This window comes from Crocodylus siamensis, chromosome 1 (genome assembly GCF_052110815.1).
Source record: "Crocodylus siamensis isolate JL-2025a chromosome 1, ASM5211081v1, whole genome shotgun sequence".
NCBI classification, from domain to species: Eukaryota; Metazoa; Chordata; order Crocodylia; family Crocodylidae; genus Crocodylus; species Crocodylus siamensis.
In genome coordinates, this window is record NC_143395.1 from 352,706,063 (window position 1) to 352,730,690 (window position 24,628).

The 24,628-nt window shown below is 42.6% G+C and overlaps 1 long non-coding RNA gene across 1 annotated transcript in view; it reads right to left on the reverse strand.

Annotated features, from left to right (window-relative positions):
• LOC149874929 (uncharacterized) overlaps nt 1-24,628 on the reverse strand; it is a 48,280-nt gene that overhangs the window by 13,627 nt on the left and 10,025 nt on the right. Inside the window, exon 2 of the long non-coding RNA XR_016439991.1 lies at nt 1,894-2,142. This is a non-coding gene — a long non-coding RNA (uncharacterized LOC149874929). The remainder of the gene's footprint in view (nt 1-1,893; nt 2,143-24,628) is intronic.

Consider the following 24,628-nt stretch of genomic DNA (forward strand, 5'->3'; position numbering starts at 1 on the left):
AGAGGAGGGGGAGAGGAGTCCCTGTCTGTGTCATTTACCCAGAGGGTATTGTTTATGTTATTGGTTTAGATATCTTATAAATATATATTCTATATATCTATATATAGCTATATAGATATATATTCTATATATCTATATATCTCTATACACATTGTATAAAACATATATGGATATGTTAATATCCATGTTCTTTTCCTTTGTGATAAGTTAATGTAAATAAATGTGTATATAGTTAAGTCCCCTGACTGTCCTGGCCTAGATCTATAGGGACGGAGGGAAACTGAGCGGTCTGCAGTTCCCACCCCACAGCACACCTGACAACTAACAATCCCCTTCAATTGGAGAAGGGGAGTATATACCTGAGTTACCTGGGCTACACATGTATCTGTTTTCCTAATTCTCTTTGTATTAACAGTAATATATTTTTCCATGTATCACTGTAAACCTTCTACTTTCTAACTGACCAGTTCTAGCTTTCTGGGCAGTAGTACCTTGTTTAACATCCAGGTTATAAAAATCATTAAACAGATACTGAAGTATTTTCACTAGGAAAAAGAACTCTAGCATATACACCACCTTATATTCTAGGTCCAGTTTTGTAAATATTTTTTTCTATTTTCTTTCAGTGAAAAAAAGTAGAACTGTCAACTTCAGTTTTTGGGCCTCAGTTTTACCAAATAGTTTATCCTGGAAAATGTGGAAAACCTGAAAAGATATTCAGAAGTGCTGCAATGTTTTATTTCAATATTTTCAGAACTGTTTTTTCCCCCTCAATTTACATTTTATATTTTTTTCTTTCAAGTTTACTTTACTTTTATTTATAAAAACACTTTGAAATGATCAAAATCTAAAAAAGAAAACATATTGTTGCAGGTATTTCAGTTGCTTCTTATTTTCAGATGACAAAACACAAAAAAGTTTATTTTCATTTCACCCCAAAATACATTTTTAAAATTGCAATAGCAAGTAAACTAAACATAACTTATTTATACAAACTATTTTTCTATACAACAGTAAGCTGAGATCGATACACCATAATCACCTTTAATTATTATTCAGTAAGTGAATATTTCATTTTCATTATAGTAGTTGTGAGAATGTCTTCCTTATTTTATTTCTCATGATATTGCTCAACTCTACCTCACCTTAATGTGTGATTCATATTTTTAACTTGTAAAATAATAATCTGTCACACTGATTATAACCTTGGATCCAACATTATCCATTGTCGCATAGAAGCTAAAACTATTGCTATAACATGTGATACTAATAATTCTTGTGTGTGCTAGTGTAATCTAAAATAAAACAAACAATTTAGGGAACCATTACACACACACACACACACACACACACACACGATAACTTCCTAAGGTTTCTTCTAACCCTAATTTTCTATGATTCTATGATTTATACTTACTGAGATGAACAAGACCTCAAAGGATATTTGGTTACACACACACATATATAATCAAAATAATAGTATGTGCAACCAAATGTCCTTTGCTGTCTTGTTCATCTCAGTAAGTATAAATCATAAAATCATAGAAAATTAGGGTTGGAAGAAACCTTAGGAAGTCATTTAGTTCAATACCTTGCTCAAACCAGGACTATCCCCAAGTAGACTATCCCAGCCAGGCCTTTCTCTAAATAGTAGTGCTGCACAAAATTTCACCAGGTGCTTAATTTCAAAGCTCTTTTGCCATGTTTTCTCTGGTGCTGGGAGCAGCCAATGCCCAGCACCAGTCCGAGGGAACAGGGCAGCCTCCTCTCATCCAACTGTGCCAGATTCCTCCCAGGGGTGAGCGCCCCCAGATCTGTCTGCCGGATGAGAGGAGGAAGCAATTTTCTCTGCATCCAGCACCAATCCCAGGCACCAAAGTAGCCTCCTCTCACCTGTGGTGCAGATCCATGGACTCGTACCTCTGGAAGGGCTGCTGGGAAGTGCCAGACTCCTGGTCTGTGTGCTGGATGAGTTGTGTTTTGAAGAGTTTGAGGTGCAGTTTCCCCAAAAACTCTGCACCTATCTCCTTGGAACTTGGCAGGCTTCATTGCCTCAGAAGGGGCTACCATCCCTGCAATTTTCATCCAAATCAGGCAAGGAGTTACACAGTTTTAGGTATTTTCATGATTCCCCATTATAACCTACGGGTGAAACACAGAAAAGCGCTGAAACAGAGAAATGGTTTCAATTAAACAAAATGGAAGCGTGCTTTGAAGCAAAACAAAATCATGAAACAAAATACTGTCCCTTCAAAACAGTGAAATGGACATCAAAACAATGGTATTTCATACTGCCCGACTAGCCAGGTCTTAAAACTCCTGAAGGTTGGAGAGTCCACCACCTTGCTAGGTAATCTATTCCAGTGTTTTATTACCCGCCTAGTGAGAAAGGTTTTCCTAATATCTAACCTAAACCTCCCTTGCTTCAACTTGAGACACTTACTCCTTGTGCTGCCATCTGCCAACAGTCCAGCTCCATTTACTTTGGAAACACCATTCAGGTAGTCAAAGGCTGCTATTAAATCCCCGCTCAGTCCTCACTTCTGCAGACTAAATAAACTCAGTTCCCTCATCGTGTTCTTACAAGTCATGTACCCCAACACCCTCATCCTTTTGGTGTCCTTCACTGGGCTCTCTCGAATTTGTCCATATTCTTTCTGTGGGCCCTAAAATTGGACACAATACAACAGATTTGGCCTCACCAGTGCTGAATACATGGGAATACAAGTCATGTACCCCAGCACCCTCATCCTTTTGGTGTCCTTCACTGGGCTCTCTCGAATTTGTCCATATTCTTTCTGTGGGCCCTAAAATTGGACACAATACAACAGATTTGGCCTCACCAGTGCTGAATACATGGGAATAATCACGTCCCTTGATCTGCTGGAAACATTCCTATTAGTGTAGCCCTGTATGGTGTTAGCCTTCTTGGCATACCATTTAATCATATTCATCTTACTGTCCACTGTAACAGCCAGTCCTTTTCTGAAGAGCTTAGCCAATTGGTCCCCAGCCTGTACCAGTACATGGGATTGTTCTATCGTAAGTACAGGACTTTTTGAACCTCATGAGATTTCTTTTGGTTCAGTCCTCTAATTTGTCTAGGTCTCTCTGAATCCTAGCCCTACCCTCCAGTGTATCTACTATTCCCTCCAGCTTGGTGTCATCTGAAAACTTGTTGAGGGTGCATGCAATCCCATTTTTCAGGTCATTGATGAAGATATTGAACAAAACCGACACCAGGACCAACCCCTGGGACACTCCACTTGATACTGGCTGACATGAAGCCATTGATTACTGCCCTCTGAGCCCAATGATTCAGCCAGTTTTCTATCCACTTTAAAGACCATTCATCCAACCTATACTTCCTTAGTTTTCTTGCAAAACTGTTGTGGGAGACTGTATTAAAAGCCTTGCTAAAGTCAAGGTATATCATGTCCACTGCTCTTCCTGCATCAACAGAGCCAGTTATCTCATCATAGGAGTCAATCAGGTTGGTCAGGCATGATTTGCCCTTGGTGAATCCATGCTGACTGTTCTTAATCACCTTCTCTTCCAAGTGTTTAGAAATGGTTTGCTTAGGGACTTCATCCATGATTTTTCCAGGGACTAAGGTAAGGCTGACTACTGTAGTTCCCTGGATTCTCCTTCTTCCCTTTCTTAAAGATGGGCAGCACAACTGCCCTTTTCCAATCATCTGGGACCTTTTTTTAATGATAATGGCCAGCAGCTCTGCAATCACATTGGCCAACTTCCTCTGTACCCTTGGGTTCATCCCATCTGCCCCCATGGACTTGTACACATCCAGCATTTCTAAACAGACCCCAACCTGTTCTTCCACCACTGTTGGCTGCTCACTTGTTCCCCAAACTGTGCTGCCAGGTATGATAGTCTGGGAGATGACATCCCTGTTAAGACTGAAGTGAAAAGGGCATTGAGTACTTCAGCCTTTTCTGCATCTCCTGCCCCTAGGTTGCCTTCTCCATTTAGTTAAGCACCAACACTTCTTTTGTTCCTCCACTTGTTGCTGATATACTTGTAATTCTTGCTTCATACACAAGGAGACAGACTGAAACCTGAAGCAACATGGAAGCCACTGATAGAATTAACATTGGATTCTGGAATTCCTGCATTGCACCTCTATTATCTATCAACTCCTTCAAAATGTGTGTTTCTAATGTCTTGCTTATTTCTTCAACTAATATGACGTTAAAATGTAGCATAAATGACTTGATAAGGGAAACAATGATTTGACAAAAATGCACTGGAGAAAATGTATATAAAATGAATTAAATGCAACTTAATTATTAAATAATTAAAGATTTACATTAAAGTGAGATATAATTAATGCCAATTAACTTTAATGTATCAAAAATAGATCTTATCAAACTTGGACTTTTTTTCAGGGATTATAAATTTGTTCCATGAAGATCACTGCATCACTGTAATGTAAATAGGCCCACATCTTTTTACATCTCTAAGGTGCCTTAGTAGTATTAGATTTTTGTGTATGATTTCTGTTGGCAAAATATGATGTTGTAATTAAGAAATTAATACAGAATAACATGATATGCATTAAAGGTTGACTAACTGACAAGTCTCAGGATTTACTTGTATTTGATTGTAAATGAGGAATAATTATTCATAAGGTGTAGTCGTAGTGAAGCTCCACAGATACCAGTTCTTATCCCTATGCTATTTTAAAATTCTTTGCAGATGATACAAAAACTTGCAGAATGGTAATTATGAAGAGGTGATTCGGATGCATACAGTAATTCAGATCACTTGGTAAGCTAGAAGCAGGCAGACAACATGTATTTTAACACAGTCTTGGTGGACAAGCTCCTGAATGTGTATTCATAATGCAATCCCTGTGGTCAGCTGGTCTATTATGTTCAACGTATATGCAAATAATGGAATCTGGTTTAGAAATAGGTAGGTTACATTACCTTTGAATTTGGCACTGATGCAATTGCTTCTTGAAAACTAGCCTCGTCATTCAGATAAGATGTTGAATAGATTTCATAGATTTCACAGACATTAGGAATAGAAGGGACCTCACAAGATCATTGAGTCCAGCCCCCTGCCCAAGGGGCAGGAAGTCAGTGGGGGCCAAATGATCCTAGCAAGATAGGCATCTAAGTGTATCTTAAAAGTGTCCAGAGTAGGTGCTTGCACCACTCCTGGGGTGGGGGTGGGGGGATCTATTCCAGGCTCTGGGGACTTGGACAGTAAAGAAGTTTTTTCTTATGTTCAGCCTAAAATGGTCTTCCAGGAGTTTGTAACTGTTAGACCTTGTCTGTCCTTGAGGTGCCCTGGTAAACAGACATCCAGTTCCTGATGCATGCCTCTTATATATTTATAGGGTGCCACAATTCCCCCTGAGTCTTTGGTTCCCCAGGCTGAAAAGTCCCATGCCTCTCAGCCTCTCCTCATAAGGCCTGCCCTCTTGTCCTCTAATCATGCATGTGGCTCTTTTCTGGACTCTCTTAAACTTCTCCACATTCGTTCTAAAGTGTGGAGCCCAGAACTGGATGCAGTATTCCAGCTGTGACCTCACCAAGGCTGATAAAGTGGGAGGATGACTTCCTGGGTCTTGCTTGAGATGCATCGGTAGATGCAAATCAGGGTTTTGTTTGCTTTGCCAGCTGCAGCATCACACTGGTGGCTCATGTTCTTTTTGTGGTCAATCATGACCCCCAAGTTTCTTTCAGTCATGGTGCTAGTGAGTGTAGCACTGCTGAACCTACAAGTATGATGTGGATTTTTTCCCCCAAGGTGGAACACCTTGCATTTCTCCATGTTGAATGCCATCAGGTTTTGATTTGCCCACCTTGCAACCCTGTCCATGTCTGCCTGAATCTCCAACCTATCCTGTAGTGTGACTACACTTCCTCATAATTTGGTGTCATCAGTGAATTTAGCCATTCTGCTTCTGACGCTCGAATCCAGATAATATATAAATATATTAAAGAGTACTGGTTTAAGTACAGAGTCCTGGGGGACACCACTGGTCACCATGAACTAGGTTGACTTGGTTCCATCAACTATTACTCTCTGAGTCTGACCAAAGAGCCAGTTCCCCAGCCATTGGACTGTAAGGTTGTTGACAGCACAGTTCCCCAGTTTTACCATCAAAACTTTATGGGAGACCAAGTCAAAGGCCTTTTTGAAGTCCAAATATATGATATCAACCTCTTCTCCTTTGTCCAGGTGATGCATTACCTGGTCATAGAAGGAAATGAGGTTGGTCAGGCAAGGTCTATCCACAACAAAGCTATGTTGGCTACCTCTCAGAATGTTGCCTTCTATTAGCCTGTTGTTAATGATGATTTTTTCCAATATCTTACCAGGGATCGAGGTCAAACTGATTGGCCTGTAATTCCTTGGATCTTTCTTCCACCATTTCTTGATGATGAGCACCATGTTGGCCTTCTTCCAACCTTCAGAAACCACTCCCAAGTGCCATGAGTTCTCAATTATTCTCCCCATTGGCTGTGCTATGATATCCGCTAGTTCCTGTAGCAGTCTTGGGTGCATTCCATTTGAGCCAGCCTCTCAAGAAGTTTCCTCACAAGATCCTCACCAAGAATGGGCGTATGTTTTCCCAGACCCTGGAATCATGCATCATGTGAGGCAGGATTATCTCCTTAGGCTGGTAGAAGACTGATGCATAGTAATCATTAAGGAGATTAAACTTTTTCCTGGGTGTTGGTTGTCAACTGCCCCATTTGGTTTAGCAGGGCTCCAATGTTTCCCTTGTTTTTCTTCGGACTACCCACATATCTGAAGAAGGACTTTTATTACCCTTGATTCCTGTAGCCAGTTTGAATTTGGTTGGGGCCTTGGCTTTCCTAGTTTTCTCCCTACTGGTGTGGGCCTGTGCTGAATACTACTCCTTGGTGATGTTACCTGACTTCCATTCCTTATAGTTTTTGCTTTTCAGATACAGAAGGTCCATGAGTCCCCCGTTTAGCCATAGGGATCACCCAGCCCTTTTGCTACCTTTCCTATGGTCTGGGGTAGACTTCCCTTGTGCTTCAAGGATCACATCCTTGATAAGTGACTGCTCCTCATGGACTCCCCTCTTTATCAGATCATGGCCTCTTAGGGCCTTGGCAACCAGCCTCCTGAGCTTATGAAAGTTGTCTTTCCTAAAATCAAGGATTTCTGCATTGCTGACTGATTTGCCAACTTTGCAATAGATAGAGGAAATGATCAACTCATGATCACTGTCTCCTAGTTTTCCTTTGAGTCTCAGATCACTCACTAGATCACCCCATTTGGCCAGTACCAGATCCAGGAGTTCCTTACCTCTTATTGGCCTGTAGACTTCTTGAGACAAGTAGAGTTGGTCAATGCAAGTAAAAAAGCTACATGACGAATCAGATGTGGCAGAGTGCTCCTCCTGTGAGATGTTAGGGTAGTTGAAGTTGCTCATGACAACCATGCACTCAGAGTTTGCAGCCTTTGCTAGTTCCCTCATGAATGTATGGTCAAGATCTTCCTCTTAGTTAGGAGGTCTATAGTAGACTCTTACCATTATATTCCCTTCACCACATTCCTCCCATAATCTAACCCAGGGGGTCTCAAGTCCCTCTTCTTGGTGCCAAACTCCACTTGCAGGGAATTGTATTGCTCCTTCACATAGAGAGCTACACCCATAGGTGGTGGAAGGGATCGGAGCTAAAGGGGCTTATCCCCCCCAAATCCGGGGCAGTGGTAGGGCTGTAAGGCAGACTGACCGAGGGCTTCAAGTGGCTGCAGCAGGGGTGGGTAGGGAGTGGGCCTGGGGCTGGGACTAGGGGAGGGCCAAGTGCTGCCGGGGTGGAGTGTGGGACTGAGCTGTGAGTGGCTCATCCAGGTGGCATGGCTCTGGCTGCTACACCGTAGGAGACATGGTAGGCATGTGCCCCTAGATCTGCATGTTGTAGGTCGGGTTTCTGCTATAGACTAGGGCTGTGGCACTGGGAAGGGGCTATGGAGGAGGTGCAGCCACCCCAAAATTCACCACAGCCCCCCCCAACTACCACCACCACCGCCACCCACCCCAGTGCAACCCCCCCCAGGAAGAGCCTGGCACTGCCCCACCCCCAGCCAACAGTGGCAGCCTGCCCTGGCCCATGCAGATCTGGATGCACATGCCCACCATGTCCAAACTAGAAATAACACATAATAATTTAACAGTAATTAACCAACCAGGAAAATGTACTAAATGTATTAATTCAATAATGCATTGTTTTTTACTAAACTATATTAGTAAATATTCATAGATTCATAGATTGCTAGGGGCTGGAAGGGACTTTGTAGAACATTGGGTCTAGTTGACCCGCACTAGGCAGGAGAATACAACTGGGGTCAAATGTCCCCAGTGAAGTGACTGTCCAGTCTCCTTTTGAAGATTTCCAGGGTGGGTGACTGAATCACCACTGGAGGGAGTTTATTCCACAGTCTGGACACCCTGACTGTGAAGGAATTTTTCCTGAAATTGAGCCTGAAGCAGCCTTCCAGGAGTTTGTATCCAGTGTAATTTTACACTAAAATAATGGTGTCTACAGGCCTTACAAGTTATGAAACTATAGATATCAGAGATAAAGATGAGACAAAAACTTGAGAAATGACTATTTGGGAAGCACCATTCAAGGCTATACAACGGATGATATCTTATGAGGTCTGGAATTCAGAAAGTGATAAGCTCTAAAGATTATACTCCTTTAACATGTCTCAATTTATAGACACATATTTAGTAACTGCTTTCGAAAAAACGTAGTCTAGTATACAAATAAGTAAGGAACAATATATAGAAAATGATGGGGTATCTCTTAGCCTACCCTGAGTCTATTCCCCACTTAAACAAGCATATGATAAATGACTTATTGGTACAGGTGTACTGCATTTAATCATAGTACAGTCTAACTCATTCTTACTTTGCCTCTTACACTTTTAGGCATACTTGCGCATTATGTTCAACAAATGTCCTGATATAAGGACCATTGAATCCACGGGAATATTTTCATTGACTTGTGCACTAGGTCAGTTCAAATGCTTTCTTTCATATGTTTGGGAAAAGTATCTAATGTCTTGGACTCCTTTCAACATCCCCGGTTCTTCTCTTATACTCATACCTAAAAACCTACATTTTGCAGAACCTTTCTACTTGGATCTTGACACTATGCCCCCTGCACTTTATACTTGAATTGTTATTGTACATACTGCGACATTAATTTGCCTCTATTGACAACAAAATTAATACCCCCCATACATTCATATTGTAGCCAGGAGTATTATATTTTTTATTAATATTATTGAGTTTTAAGATCTATCCAAGGCATGCCAACATCCAAGTGAAGTCGACAGAAAGATTGCAGTTGATTTGAATAGGCTTTGGAAGAGATCCTTTGCTGAGGAAGCATTTATGGCACTCAGCACTGCAGAAAAGAAGAGATACCTAGAAAACAATTAACCTAGTAAGGCATTGTTACTGGCAAGAGGCAAATCTCATATATGAGTCACCAAATATACAAGCCTCTACCACTGAAGCTAAAACAGCAACTCAGTTCCTAGTAAACAATAGGAACTTACCCTCACTGAGAACAGCTGTCAGGGAAGGAGATATAACTGCTGTGACAGCTAGAAACAAAGGGATTAATAAGCAATAAATATGTGCTTCTTAGAGGCATTTGGTATTTTGCCTAAACAGATAATATTAGTAAATATAAAGCTTGTAAGTTTGTAAACCACAAATGTAACTTGTCTGTCATAAGTTTAACCAAAATGATAAAATTAACTGTTCATGGAACTGACTGAGCCCCATAGGCAAAACTCTAGCTGCAAGATTAGCTGACCTAATGGGTTTTTTTCTCAGGGTTCAGCCTTGACGATAAAAAACTGGATCCAACTGCCCGGCACACCCAACACATTTCAGGAAAGCAGTCCCAAGGGAGCATATTCAAAGAAAACCTAAAAGGGGTTGGGGCTTAGGCAGAGCAATGCCAATTTCAAACCTAAAGGTGCTGCATTATAATTTAGTTATTGGATAAACCCGAGTCTAAGTAGTAACCTTTTATGATAATTTTTAACACCTTTTAATCCCATAAGGTAACAGCTATAGGGCAAGATTGTGAGTGACTCTAAAGCCAACAGATTAGCATAAGACTAGGTATAAAAAGTGTATGCATCAGGTCACCAGCAGGAAGGAGGAAACAGAATGGTCATTTATGTTCCACGCCTGGACCCTGGACTCCTGGTGTGAAGGAGGACTGGATCCTGATCAAGGGACCTTCCCCAGTAATCCCTCTGACAGCGCCGATTGGGGATGTCAGACTTCACTGAAATTACTTGACACGTACCTGGCATTGAGGGACTATCAATAAATTGCCATCCCATTTCTGTCTATCTGTTGTTTTGAACAGCCCAGTGGCTAATACTCTTGCAGTGCCCAGTTAGCCTGTGACAGAATTGATCTATCTGTTATTTTCTGTTATTATTATTTACTATTAGCTCTTTAATACTGCATTATCTGCTTGTCACATTTATCTTTCTGTTAACTGTTGTGTGTATGTAGGCTATAATAAATTTGCCTTTACTTCATTCTCAGCTTTGCCTCCTTGATCTGAAACTAAACCAAATAGCCCAGTTGGCCTATGATAAAATTGATACACTCACAGTGCCCAGCTGGCCTGTGACAAACTGCAAACACTGACCAATTGTGTTATGTATACAACTATTGAATGAAAGGCCTAATATATAATAAAATACAGGGGAAACTGAAATTTTCTGTATGGTGTGGCTGTCCTTCACATCTTGAAACACAATTAGAAAATGTTGGAAAGGTAACCACAGCAATCCATGAAGCTGTAGACTTATCATGTCCAACTGTGTGTCAGAATGTATTTTTCCTATTTCAATCCCTGTTTGAAAACACTTCTAACTCCTACTATGCTACCTCTTTTAACTCGACAACATGGTGCAGTCCCTGGCCCAGGACATCTGGGATTTCTTCCTTACTCTGCCATAAGTCTATATTGTGACCTTATCCAAGTTTCTTCACTTTTCTGTTTTTTTCTAGACTGTAACTCTTTCACGTCAGGACTGTGGCTCACTTTGGCAGTGGTCTAAAATGTTTGCTGGTTGATGAGTGACAATACTTACCCAGTATTGAATTCTAAGCAACTTGACACTTTACTCTCAATGTCAAAATCAGTTTTAACTTTTTAATTTCTGGTGGCTTCACATAGTGTTGGAAAGTCTTGTAGCCATGGGTTGGGGAGAACTGTTCTCTGATCTGTACATGGCCTTAACATTTGCCGGGACCTGTTGGCATTATCAAAGCAGAAAGGGTGGTATAGGATGGAAGGTGCTCAGTGGGGAATTGTTCAATGTGTCTTTTTTTACCATCACTCATTATCTGAAGCATGGTTCGTAATGTAGCCATAGCATAGCATCCAAACCCTGCACCAAATACAAAAATTATTTGCTTGTGGACTTCTCTTTGTCAAACAGACTTTCATGAATGTACTTCAACAACACACTCTTTAAGCTAGGGAAATATTGTTATTTATTATTATAATTTGAGAAACAGAGAAAGAAGTGTTTAAGGACTAAATTGTTAACATTCTCCAATGATTTGGGGTGGTTAGCTTGAAACTTCTAGTCCCTGGTTTCTTAATGTCCTTAGCACTTTTTTTTACTATTTAAGCATTCAAAGAACAGCTATCTTTGACCTCAGTTGCAGAGTGCTCAATCCTTTTACAGATCAAATCCAGAGTTGCATCATCATCTACCTGGAAAATGAGAAACCCACAATCAGCAGCCACCTGTGAAAAGTTTCAATTAACTGAGTTGTCCAGTATCACACAGAGACAGAAAGAGAATCTAATTCTTCAGGGCAACATTGTATATATACCTTAACCAGGAGATTAGCCTTTCCTTTCCTGTTGTCCCCAACTTCATTTAATAAGCATCTTTGCTCCTAAAGGATTAGCACTTGCCTCATGTTGGCTGCTGCATGCTTGGCCTTAACAGGGACCATTGCGAGCAAAAGAGTGAAAGTCACTCTTCTCAGTTGTGGGTCTCACTACAGTAATGAAGAGAAGCAATTATCGTTAGAGCCCTGATTTACCCCTTTAGTTCCAGAATACAGCAAGCTTAGTCGGTTGGGTGGCAGCAGAGAGCAATGTGTTAGATAATTAGGCCTAGAAATAGGTTAATTGGCCTTTACAGAACTCCAGGTTGTCCCAGTTAGACTGCTTCCTATACCCATATTACTTTGTTTAAAGCTAGCTTGAGTAACTCTATACTGTAGGGGCTTCAATAGACAAACATCATAAGATTTTTTTAGAGGCTTCTATATTGGCCAAATTTGAGCAGATTTTCACAAAGAGAGCAAGGGGTTACATCTTTGTCTGAAAGGAATCATCATTTGTCAAATCTCTACTCCAAAGTAAAGGGGCACTCAAGTTTCCTAATGAAATGTTGGTATTTTTTATCATAGGCAAATTCGAAAAGTTTTTCTTAACCTCAACCTAAGGCATGGTTGAATTTTTTCTAGCTGATACTTTCCAAAGCATTGAGTTCAAGCAGAAACTCAGCTATAGAAAATGTCACTTGAAAGAAAAAAAAGCTGGACAAAGTTAGAACCTAAAGACCACAAGGTCCTGTAGGAGAAAGTGTTAGGCAGTCTTAACTAGAATAGGTGCTACCTTCTGCCTGTAACAGTTCTTTTAAAGGCATTTAAATATTTTTACTGCCTAGTTCTTTTTTCTTAATTCAAAATTGGTATTAGTTTAAATACCATTCTGATTTTTCAACCTTCACTTCTCCTCAGAATTTTATATACTACCAAATCACCAATCACCCTTTTTCCCAAACAACAAACAGCAAACGAACAGTGATTTTCCATTGTTAAGCTTTTCCTCTCTTACCTATTTTAATACTAAGAAAAACAAAGTACAAAAGTACTTTATCAGAACCTAGCTGTAGCTATTAGTAGCAATGCTAAATGCTGAAGGTCTAATCATTTTTTGACTGTGGAATTTAGGATAGGGCCCAGAGGATAGTAGAAATAAAATGTTACTTCTCTGTTTCTGGATGAAACTGTCATCAGTACAGAACTAAAACTATTAATGCTAGAAGAAGGGTCACTGACATTTGAAAAGAGACATGTCAAAAAATATAATAGAGAGAGGCCAAGAAGACAGAGCCATATATGTTTTTAAAAATGCTATTTAAATTGCTTGAATGAAATGCAGCCAATTATTTAAGTTCTAAAAATGTCATGACCCACACTTTATCTGTTAGACAAATGGGCTTTGCTTATGCATCAGTGAAAAATGTATTTCACTGCTATGCAAAGATCACTTACCAAACTAAATTCCATTGAATGAATGGTGATCTTTAAATTCCTAGTTTGAGAGAACTGCTTCAAGGAAAGATGACCTGAAGAGAGATGGACTTTGGGAGCCTTGGCAGCTGCATAGCTTCTAGGGCATGTACAAGGTCAAATATTAGTTCTACTTCACTTATAGTCATTAAAAAGCAACTGTGCATGAGGCACACACCATTATAGATGTTACTCATGGAAATGCTATTACCCCTCCATACAGAGAAAAAGCCTTGAAGGAGTTCCGACCTTTATGATAGGAAGCTCATTTTAAAAGTGTTGGTTTTTTTTAATTTTCCAAGGCAGTGGGAAAGGTGTGAAGGGTTGGGAAAACACATAAAATTCTCTCTCTCCTTAGGTGGCTGTACAGGGCCCATTTGCAATCAGATCCTGCCTTCTAGGAAGACAGGCTTGTGAACTATTAGCCTCTTGGAAAGAAACATGCCGAAAGGGTACATAGAAAAAGTGGGGCATATGCCTCAACTCTGTACTGCCCATGAAACAAATCAGGGAACATCCTATGCTAATCAATGCAAATGCATTTGGCTAATGCAAAATGTGAACACCACATGGCCAAATACTGTTCAGCCTCTTGTACATTGAAGAAGACTTAGACATTTATGTTTGATTCGCTTCCACCCTGTGCAAGTCCCTGAAAATCCATTTATGCATCTATGTACTATCACCTTAGCCTTAAGACAGTAACCTCAAGTCACAAAAAAGCAGTAAGAAGAAGACCCACGCAGCTTTTGTCTTACCATATTTTCAGGGACTTGGACAGGATGGAACAGGTTCACAGTTGGGTGCCTTAATCCACTTATGCATCTAATGAAATGCAATAAAATCTGGTCCCATCTGTCAGGCATTTTATTGATAAGAAATACCAGTTTCTTATCTATCATAGCCTTCTCCACACATCCCGGTGCCATACTGCTATCTTTAAGGAAGTCCTACAGCTTATTTTGAAGCGGGAAGTAAGAGAATGCTGTGATGAATGATGTTTTCTCACTTTTCCACTGAGAAATCATCAACGCTCTCTCCAGATTTTCACTGGTGTTAACACATTTGTTCTGAATTGTATCATTTACACTTACTCCTTGGTGTGGCTTGATAACTTCAAAAGTCAAAGTCAAAAGTCTAAGTTCACTATTTATTCTTTCCTGCTGAAAAATCTCTGTTCACCTTTTATTTTTTTATAAATCTGATCTACCAGCAAATTAGAATTCCCATCAAACCTTGTTATTTTTTTATTTATTCTTTTAAATAGAAGATAGCAAAATGTTAATCAGGCATATTTACTACCAGAATCCATGAATGATTTGGAACTTTCCACTTTTCTAGGATGTGACTCTTTTCGTAGAAGCTCTTCTTATAGAATTCTATTTTTTCTTACTGTTTTTTCCCATTTTTATTTTCATTATTTATTTTCTTGCCTGTACCTACTTTTTCATACCATTATATAACTTGGAAGCCCCACACATTTTAAATCTCTTTTAGAGGTTTTTTAATCTAAAGTTTAGCTTGTTTTATCCTAACATCTCTTCAATATTGCACAGGTTGCATAGGCTATTTTTTGGAATAGAATCAATATATAAATAATTATTCTTTCCTACTCTGCTCCAGATTTTCTTGAGATGATTTTGACTTCTAAATAACTTATCTTTACATAATCTCCAAACATAGTGGCACCTTGAATCTCCCCTCAGCCAGTATGGAAGCCTAACCAAGGTTTAGGTTATTGGTTCTCAAGTTCCATATATCTAAATGTGATAGGATCCCAGCTAGATAGGAGGAAGTTTTAGTAAAGTTCCTCAGGTCTATAGGGGAAGCCCTAAAATTAGGAATAAATGGAGTTTAAATAAACTTTTCATTTTATAAGGTGACAAGGGCTAGCAAACATCTCAAACAAAATTTGGCAGGTGATTGCTTTTTCATATTTTAGGTTACTTCGAAAGTAACCTGGTGCATCATTTTAGCTGTAGTGAGTTATCATGGAGTGTCATCAAGAAGAAGCTTGCTTGGCACAACTGCAAACTTGTCTGGTGTCTGAGGGTGATGACAGCCATGGTCTAACTCATGGTGCTTCACATACTTTCACTGTTGGATCAGGAGGGTGGATGAATGGCAGGGATCCTGTTTTTTTCTGATAACCCCCCCCCCAATTTTCAGATTAAAAATGTAACCCCAAATCATTTTTTTCCTGTGGTTAAAATGAAATGCCCTATATATGGTATGTTTCATTTTGATATTTATGTAAGTGGCATTTAATTTTAATCAGCACAGATTCATAGCGGGTAGATCATGCCTGACTACCTTTTTTTCTTTTTATGACCAGTTAAAAAAATACTGAGGAGTTGAGGTAGATGTCACTTACTTGGATTTTAAGAAGACCTTTGATATGGTATCTCACCCTATTCTCATAAATAAACTGAGCTGCTGTGATGTAAATGGTTACATGGTCAGGTGGTGGCAAATAGGCTTAGGGGTCGCACTCAGAGACTGGTTGTGGACATGTCAGTATTGCCCTGGAAAGATGTGGGCACTGGAGTCCCACAAGGCTCAGTCCTTGGACCTGTTCTGTTCAAAGTCTTCATCAGAGACTTGGGTGAGGCCACAGAGATCATTCTGTCCAAATTCACAGATGATACCAAATTATGGGGTAAAGTTAACACACTAGAGGGCAGGGAATGAATCGAGGTGCATCTGGACTTGTTGGAAAAGTGGACAGAACAGAATAGCATGCAGTTCAACAAAGACAAGTGCAGAGTGCTACACCTAGGAGTCATCAATGTGACAAAGTGATCAGTAAAGCAAACCACACTTTATCATGCATTAGCAGGTGCATGATGAACAGGTCCAGGGAGCTGATATTTCCCTTCTTTGCAGCATTGGTCAGGCTGCAGTTGAAGTACTGGGTCCAATTTTGGGCACCATACTTCAAGAGGGATGTGGACAACCTCAAGAGGGTTCAGAGGAGGGGCACTTGTATGGTTAGGGGCCTGCAGGCAAAACCCTATGAGGAGAGGCTGAGGGACTTGGATCTCTTCAGCCTCCACAAGAGAAGGCTCAGAGGTGATCTTGTGGCCACCTAAAGATTCCTTGGGGTGAGGGGGAAGCAAGGGATATGGGATGCTCTGTTTACCAGGGCACCTCTGGAGTAACTAGGAATAATGGCCACAAACTGACAAAGAGCAAATTTAGGAAGAACTTCATTATGGTAAGTGTGCCAGAATCTTCAATGGGCTTCCAAGGGAGGTGGTGCTCTTCCCTACTTTGTGGGTCTTTAAGAGCAGGCTAGACATGCACCTGGCTGGGGTCATATAACTCCAGCACTCTTTCCTCACCAAGGCAGGGGGTTAGACTCAATGATTTACTGAGGTCCCTTCCAACCCAAACATCTATGAATCTATCAATCACAAGAAAATATGGATTTTGGGTTACTTTTCTTAATATGATAATTGGGGATTTTCTTATTAAAGAAAATCAGGATCCCTTGTAATTGAGCTCCACTTTAGGGCTGATCTAGGGAGAGAGGCTGTATGGCTGCTGTGTCTGTCCCCTGTCCTGCTCCCATCTTCATGCTCCTGTGCTCTCTCAGGATAGGATGGGGGAAGGCAGGGAAGGGAAGACTATTCTGGGGTTTCCCCAGCCTGCTCTGGAGTGGAGGGGGTTGATAGGAGCCCCCAACCTTAGACAGAGAGGGTCCAATCTACCCATTCCACCCTCCAGCATTGTCTGGGAAACCCCCAAACTGAAATCACTGCCTTTCCATTTCCACTTCTCATTCTGAAGATAGGGCACTTACATACATGTGGGGAATCTGCTCCAACACTCTGGAAATCCAGCACATCAGCGTGGACTTGATTAACTGCGTCTTCTCGAGGATGTAAATTGATACATGCTGGCAGCCTCATACGTCATGTGTATTAGTGGCACAGCACACATCAGCACTGAGAAAATGGTGGTGGTGCACTTTGAACTAAAAAACTTTCAATGTGCTTTAGTTCAAATTGCACCACCACCGTTTTTTCAGTGCTGACGTGCCCTGCACGACTTATAAACTTGGCAGAGCCAGGTGCTTTTAATTAGCATGGCTTGCTAATTAAAAGTGTCTGGCACCGTGGCAGAAGTACATGTAAAAATGTCCCATAGTGCCCAGAAGAGGGCTGGGCTGTTTTTGGTGTCCACTGACAAATATTGATGAAGGCTCTTCATTTTGAAGTACCTTTCATAGTTTCATAATTTCAAAGTTAGTAGGGCCTGAAGGGACCAGAGCAGATCATCAAGTCCCTGCCATGGCAGGAAACAGTACTGGCATCAAACGACCCCAGCAAGGTGTACATCTAGCCTCGTCTTAAAGACCCCCCAAGGTAGGAGCCAGCACCATTTCGCTTGGAAGTTGGTTCTAGATCCTAGTCACCCTGACAGTGAAGTAGCACCTCCTGATGTCTAATCTGAATTTACCCACTGCCATCTTGTGACTGTTATTTCTAGTCACTCCTGGTAGTTCTCAGGGGAACAGGGACTCCCCCAATGCCTGCTGGTCCCCCCAACTAGTTTGTAACAGGCCACTAGATCCTCTCTCAGCCTTCTCTTGTGGAGGCTGAACTGGTTCAGGTCCCGTAGCCTCACCTTGTAGGGCCTGCTCTGCTGCACCCTAACCAAGCGAGTGGCCCTCCTCTGGACCCTCTCCATGTTGTCCACGTCACTCTTGAAGTGCAGCACCCAGAACTGGATGCAGTACTCTAGTTGTGGCCTGACCAGTGCCACATAGAGGGGGAGTATCACCTCCTTGGACCTGCTTGAGATGCATCTGTGGATGCATGACAAGGTGCGGTTGGCTTTCCCGACTGCAAGCCCACACTGCAAGCCTGTGTTCATCTTGGAGTCAATGCCTCACAGAAGGCTTAGGTATAGCTTCTAAAACTAAAGGAGAGCTGTGTTTCCTTCCAAATCTGAGATCCTTCCCTTTCAGTACTGTGTCTTCCACGGTATTCTGTGTCCCTGACTCAAGGAGCTATCACCTACTTCCACACTTGTGAGAGGGACTTTGCCTCTTATTGAGGAGACCAAGTACAACCTGAAGTTCCAAGCAGCAAAATACACTGTAAACATAATTTATTGGAGAAAAGTCCCTCTTTAATAAATGTATTTATTGGAGAAAAGGCCACCTAACCAGAGGCTCTCTGCCCCTTCCAAAGCACTCCAAAAGATACTCATCTGTTCCCTTCCCAATTTTTCTAAATTCCCAGCCCCCAAGCTCCACAGAGACTCACTGTTTTCACTCTCTTTCTCCAGAGCTCCCCAGGCCCCTGCTTATTTAGTTTCATTGTCATTCAGAAGTAGATCTCAACTTTCTTTGGACCTCTCCTGTCTATGGGACATCTTACCTTTGTCTTCAAGATATTGAAGATATCTGGACAGATATTTGGCTGGGATGATATGATTCTGGCACCCATTCCTGCTGGGTACAGGGGGTCAGACCTGATGATCTGTTTAGGTCCCTTCTGACCCGAAGTATTATGATACTATGAATATATCAATAAAGCAATTCAAGAGTTGTGGATCCTTGGAGTACATTGTGTCTGTACCACATATAGATTAATGTCTTTCGTCAACGTCTCTTTAACCCATTCCTTCCCCATGTACTAGCTTTGTGGAGAACTGAGGCATACAACATTATAACAACATGAGCACAGTTAACATAGAAATATCACAATAAAACCCATAGCCTGTCACCTGAGTATTTTGCTGGTTATCTTAACCAGCTAGTTATAGTCCCCATTGTCAGAGAAAACAATTTTCAACATTTCTCAAAAAAAATAGCACATCAACTTGGGGGCATTTTGATGTGATGTCTTCAGTCAACTGCATTTTGCAAGTCAGCACAGATTCAGCTCAAGTCTAAACTGCAGCCTGTCAAATTACCATCAGACCAATATATGTTCATGAATGAGGTTCAATATAATCTTGAATGACAGTATGCTGAAGCTCATAAAGAAGATTAGAACAGTTAAGTTTCCTGAGTAATAATTATTTTAGGTGTCAGAAAAAAAAAAGTGATAATTTAGTGAATTATTAGAGATGTTAAGACTGAATAACTAATGGCAACTTATGTATATATGTTACCAAGTAATGCCTCAATCTACACACATCTACACTCCTTACTTAAACAAGGGGAAATTTGCTATTTTTTCAGCAGCATGCACAGAAAATATTTAACAAATAAAGTGATAGTAGGAAAGCTATGACTTCAGGCCAGAAACAGCCTTCAAAGAGGTATAAACCAGCACAGGTGATCAGAAACACAAAGCTGCACTGTGCCACCTATCACCTCTATAGCTCTCTTCCTTCCTGTGGAGCCTGCTGCTCCTCAGTGTCTGAAGTAACATGTAACATGTAATGTAACATGTAACTTTAACATGTAATATGTAACATAACATGTAACATGTAACTGTTACATGTTACGTTTAAAGCATTTTAAATTTATGATATGTTATTCCATCATGAAGTTAGAACAGTTTCAAAGCAGTCACAGGTTATGGATTAATGTTGTCTCAGACCAGCACAACTGTGACTTGCCACCAGTAGGTGTGTTGAGAAGCAGGGTGGATAGGAGCTAGAACTCTGTTCCTCCCCTGGGGTGGGGAAGGAGTGGGAAGGTGGCTTGGAAGCCAGAAAACTATTGAGGACTCTGCAGCTTCCCTTTCTCTGAAAAAGCAGGAGGTGAGCCTTCCGGAAGAGAGAAATCTTGCAAAATTGTTTGAAGTGAAGGGCAGAGGAACAGTAAAGAGAATGGAGTAAAAGAAAGAAGGAATAAAGAATAAAGGACAAAAATGTTGCATGTGTCTCAAGGAATTGGGATTGTGTTGGCAAAGGGGAGTTGGGTTAGGGGTGGTAGAGGACATGTTGGCTGGGATGAGGGAACTTTTATGGCTCAGTATGGCTTGGAGTGGGAATAGCTAGGGTACAAGGCTGAGAACCATCAGACTGTCCTCACGGCATAAAGCACATACCAGGAGAGAGCTGAGAAACAGGGGGGTCGTGGGTCCAGGGAAACTGAAGCATGACAGAGTGGCTAGGTAGTAGTGGTGGTGGGAAAGAGAAGGAGAGGCTGGATGGAATGGGGAAAGTGAGTCACAGACACAGATAAAGACCCCTTGTCATCAGGCCACTTTGGTCTGCTTAAATTCTTTCAGGTAATGGCAAGCATTTTGATGTAATTATTTAAATCATTTTTATTTGAAATAGAATAAAAGAATAAAAGAACTGATAAAAATAAAGACTCTCTCATATGTTAATGAATAGTGGATGGTGGTAGAGTGCTGGACCCTGAAGAGCCCCCTAGTTGAACTGAGTCAGTTGGCTCAGTTTCTGGCTTCCCCAATGAGCTCCTCAAACACTGCTTTCTCTGGGGAAGATGGGGGGGCAGGAGCAGGTCAAGTATGGAGGGGGGGTTGTGCAGGCTGGATGTAGGGCTGGGCTGCTGATGCATAGGGAGCTGTATGTTTCTGTCCTGATGGCGGGGGGGATAGTGGGAGGGAGCTGACAAGCACCAGCTGCCTACAACAAAACTTGCTGAGCTGCCTGTAGTCCCATCCAGGTATGATATTTAAAGGCCTAGCTTTTATCTGAGTCCTCCAGGGCCCTGTCCACATCTAGGATGGAGGGGACTGGTGAGAAAACCTCAGTCAGCTGGCTCTATACAAGCTGCCTGCAAAGGTAACTGACAAACTGGACCTCAGACCTATCTACCTGATCACAGCCCCCTTAAGCATTGCTTGGGGCTGACAGTACCTTTAAACTGGGCTCAAGGTGTGGGAAAACTTCAATTAAGCTCAGTTCACCTGGGGTTAATTGAAAATTTCCCCTCCAGATCCCTGGTCTTTTTCCTCTGTTCTCCCCTTACCAAGCCACTAGTGGAGGAGGGGTGCAGCTTTCCTTGAAGCTAGGTTGCTGCAGGGTGTACAGATTCCGGCCTGTAGCCACAGCTGGGTTGCAAATTCTGGCCTGCACTAGCAAAATGCTGCGGAAAGGGGTAGGTTGGTCATTAGGCACAAGGAGAAATCCTTGTGTTTAAAGAAGAACTCACTTGACTGGAAGGAGAAGTTCTCCATGGATCAGAGGCCATGTACTAGCATGTCTGAAGCTTTTGGGGTTTCAACCCCTGCAAAGTATGAGGGAAAAGTATGAGTGAGACAGGAGTCAGGCAACAGCTGGGAGGGCCAGGACCTGTGCCCTGAGAGCAGGAGATGGAGCAAGATAGAGCCGGGAGGTCCAGGGTCTGCACCGCAAGAGCAGGGTGAGAGGTGGAGACAGGCTAGAGCTGAGAGAGCCAGGGCCTCTACCCTGAGATGGTGAGACTAGGACTGAAAAGTTAGGCCAGAGCAAGTGGGCCTAGCCTTAGGAGTCTGTGGCTAGAGAAACCAGTGGTACCTACCTAAAGCGAAGAAAGCTGAGGCCTGTACCAGCTGGTATATGCCTTGACAGTAACATTTGTGAGTCATAGGTGGAGGGATGGAGATAGGCCATGAATATAGCCCATAAGGAGGCTGGTGCCCCAAGATACTGCTAGGGTAAAGAGATTAGTGCCCTAGGGGAAAAACTTGGGCCTGCTGGGCATGGGGAAGATCAGCTGACTGAGAAACTGAGGGTCACTTAGGGACTCTGGAGGAAAGCCTACTTACATACTATAAAAACATCAAGGCGTGGCATGTGAAAAAAAAAAGGAGCATACCCCAAGGAGACGGAGTGGGGCACGGGCTGTATGGTCACTAGGTGATGTTGTGACTACCCCTAGGGGCTGGGCCCTGTCACAGAACCCCAATTGATACCTCTTCCCAAGTAGACACTGAACCATTGATGTCTATTTGTTGAGTATGATGATCCAACCAGCTAACTACTCACCTTATAGTATATTTGTCTAGTGTGCATTTCCTTATTTTGTTAATGAGAGGAGACAACATGCAAGTATTTTACATCCACTTCTCTCCCCCACATCCACTGAACCTGTCACCTTATCATAGACGTAAATCAGGTTTCAGAGTTTAATAGTTCCTAGGGTTGGAAGGGACCTGAGTAGATCATCTAGTCCGATCCCCTGCCATGGCAGGAAAGAGTATTGATGTCAAACAACCCCAGCAAGGTGTACATCTAGCCTCCTCTTAAAGACCCCAGGATAGGAGCCAGCACCACTTCCCTTGGAAGTTGGTTCCAGATCCTAGCAGCCCTGACCGTGAAGTAGCGCCTCCTGATATCTAGCCTAAATCTACCTTCTGCCAGCTTGTGACCGTTATTCCTGGTCAACTCCTGGCAGTGCTCGGGGGAACAGGGACTTCCCCAATGCCTGCTGATCCTCCCTGACTAGTTTGTAACAGACCACTAAATCCCCCCTCAGCCTTCTCTTGTGCAGGCTGAACAGGTTCAGGTCCCATAGCCTCTCCTCATAAGGCCTGCCCTGCTGCCCCCGATCATGTGAGTGGCCCTCCTCTGGACCCTCTCCATGCTGTCCACATCCCTCTTGCAGTGTGGCGCCCAGAACTGAACACAGTACTCCAGCTGCGATCTGACTAGTGCCTCATAAAGGGGGAGTATCACCTCCGTGGACTTGCATGAGATGCATCTGTGGATGCATGACAAGGTAAGGTTGACTTTCCTGACTGCATCCCCACACTGCCGGCCCATGTTCATCTTGGAGTCAATGATGACTCCAAGATCCTTTTCCACCTCTGTACTGACAAGAATGGAGTTCCTCAACCTGTATGTATGGTGCCCGTTGTTCTTCCCCAGGTGCATCACTTTGCACTTGTTGGTGTTGAATCCCATCCTATTCTCATCCGCCCACCCTTACAACCTGTCTAGGTCCTATTGCAGCCTATTCCTCCCTTCTAGCATGCCCACATCCCCCCACATCTTAGTGTCATCCGCAAATTTGAACAGGGTGCTTTTTACCCCTTGTCCAAGTCACTGATGAAGATGTTGAACAGTGCGGGCCTGAGGACCGTGGAACCCCACTGCCCACATCCTTCCAGGTCAAAAATGACCCATCTACCACCACTCTCTGGGTGTGGCCCTCCAGCCAGTTGGTGACCCATCTGACTGTGTGGGTGTTGACACCACAGTCCCCCAGTTTCTTAATGAAAATAGGGTGAGAGACAGTGTCGAAGGCCTTCTGAAAGTCCAGGAAGACTATCTCCACTACTACCCCTGCATCTAATGATTTGGTGATCTGATCACAGAAGGCCACCAAATTGGTCTCACAGGACCTGCCACTAATGAACCCATGTTGGTTGCCCCTAAGCACGATCTCCCCTGCTGGCCCCTCATGGATATATGCCAGAATAATTTTCTCAAAAAGCTTGAGCAGGATTGAGGTAAGACTAACTGGCCTATTGTTTCCCGGGTCCTCCTTCTTCCCCTTTTTGAAGATGGGAACCACGTTGGCCTTCTTCCAGTCCTCTGGCACCACACCAGAGCACCACGAGTGCTTGTAAAGCCGTGCCAGGGGTCCTGCAATGACCTCAGCCAATTTCCTTAGTATTCTAGGGTGGAGATCATCCGGACCAGCTGTCTTGAATACATCCAGTGCCTCCAGAAGTTCCCTAACTAGTTCCTCACTAACCCTTGGCTTAGGTGTGCCTCCCCTGGTACCTGAGGGGGGTCCAGCGGGGGGATGACTGTTCCAGTCCCTGCTTAGGAAAATGGAGCAAAGAAATTGTTAAATATGTTAGCTTTGTCATCTGGTGTGACCACCAAATTTCCTAACATGTCCTGCAGGGGCCCCACATTACCTGAAACCTTCTTTTTACCCCCTATGTATTTAAGAAAGGACATCTTGTTGTCCTTAATCTGGGAAGCTAGTCCCAGTTCCATCTGTGCCTTGGCCTTCCTGACTGCCCCCCTACATCCGAGCAACTGTAGTATAGTCATTCCTGCTGATGGCCCCTCCTTTCCATTGGGTGTACATCACCCTTTTAGCTAGGAGACATTCCCGGATACTTTTGGTGAGCCATCGGGGCTTGTGTGCCCTCCTGCTTCCTTTGATCCATGTTGGGATTACCTCCCTTTGGCTTGGAGGATCATCTCCTCAAGGAGCAACCACTTTCCTTGGACACCTGGCTCCCCTCCCCTCTGGGACCTCAGTGCTTCCCCGACTATTCTCCTTAGCTCATTGAAGACTGCCCTCCTGAAATCTTAGGCTGTGGCCTTGCTGCAGGCCTTTGCCACCTTGCGCTGGATGGTGAATTC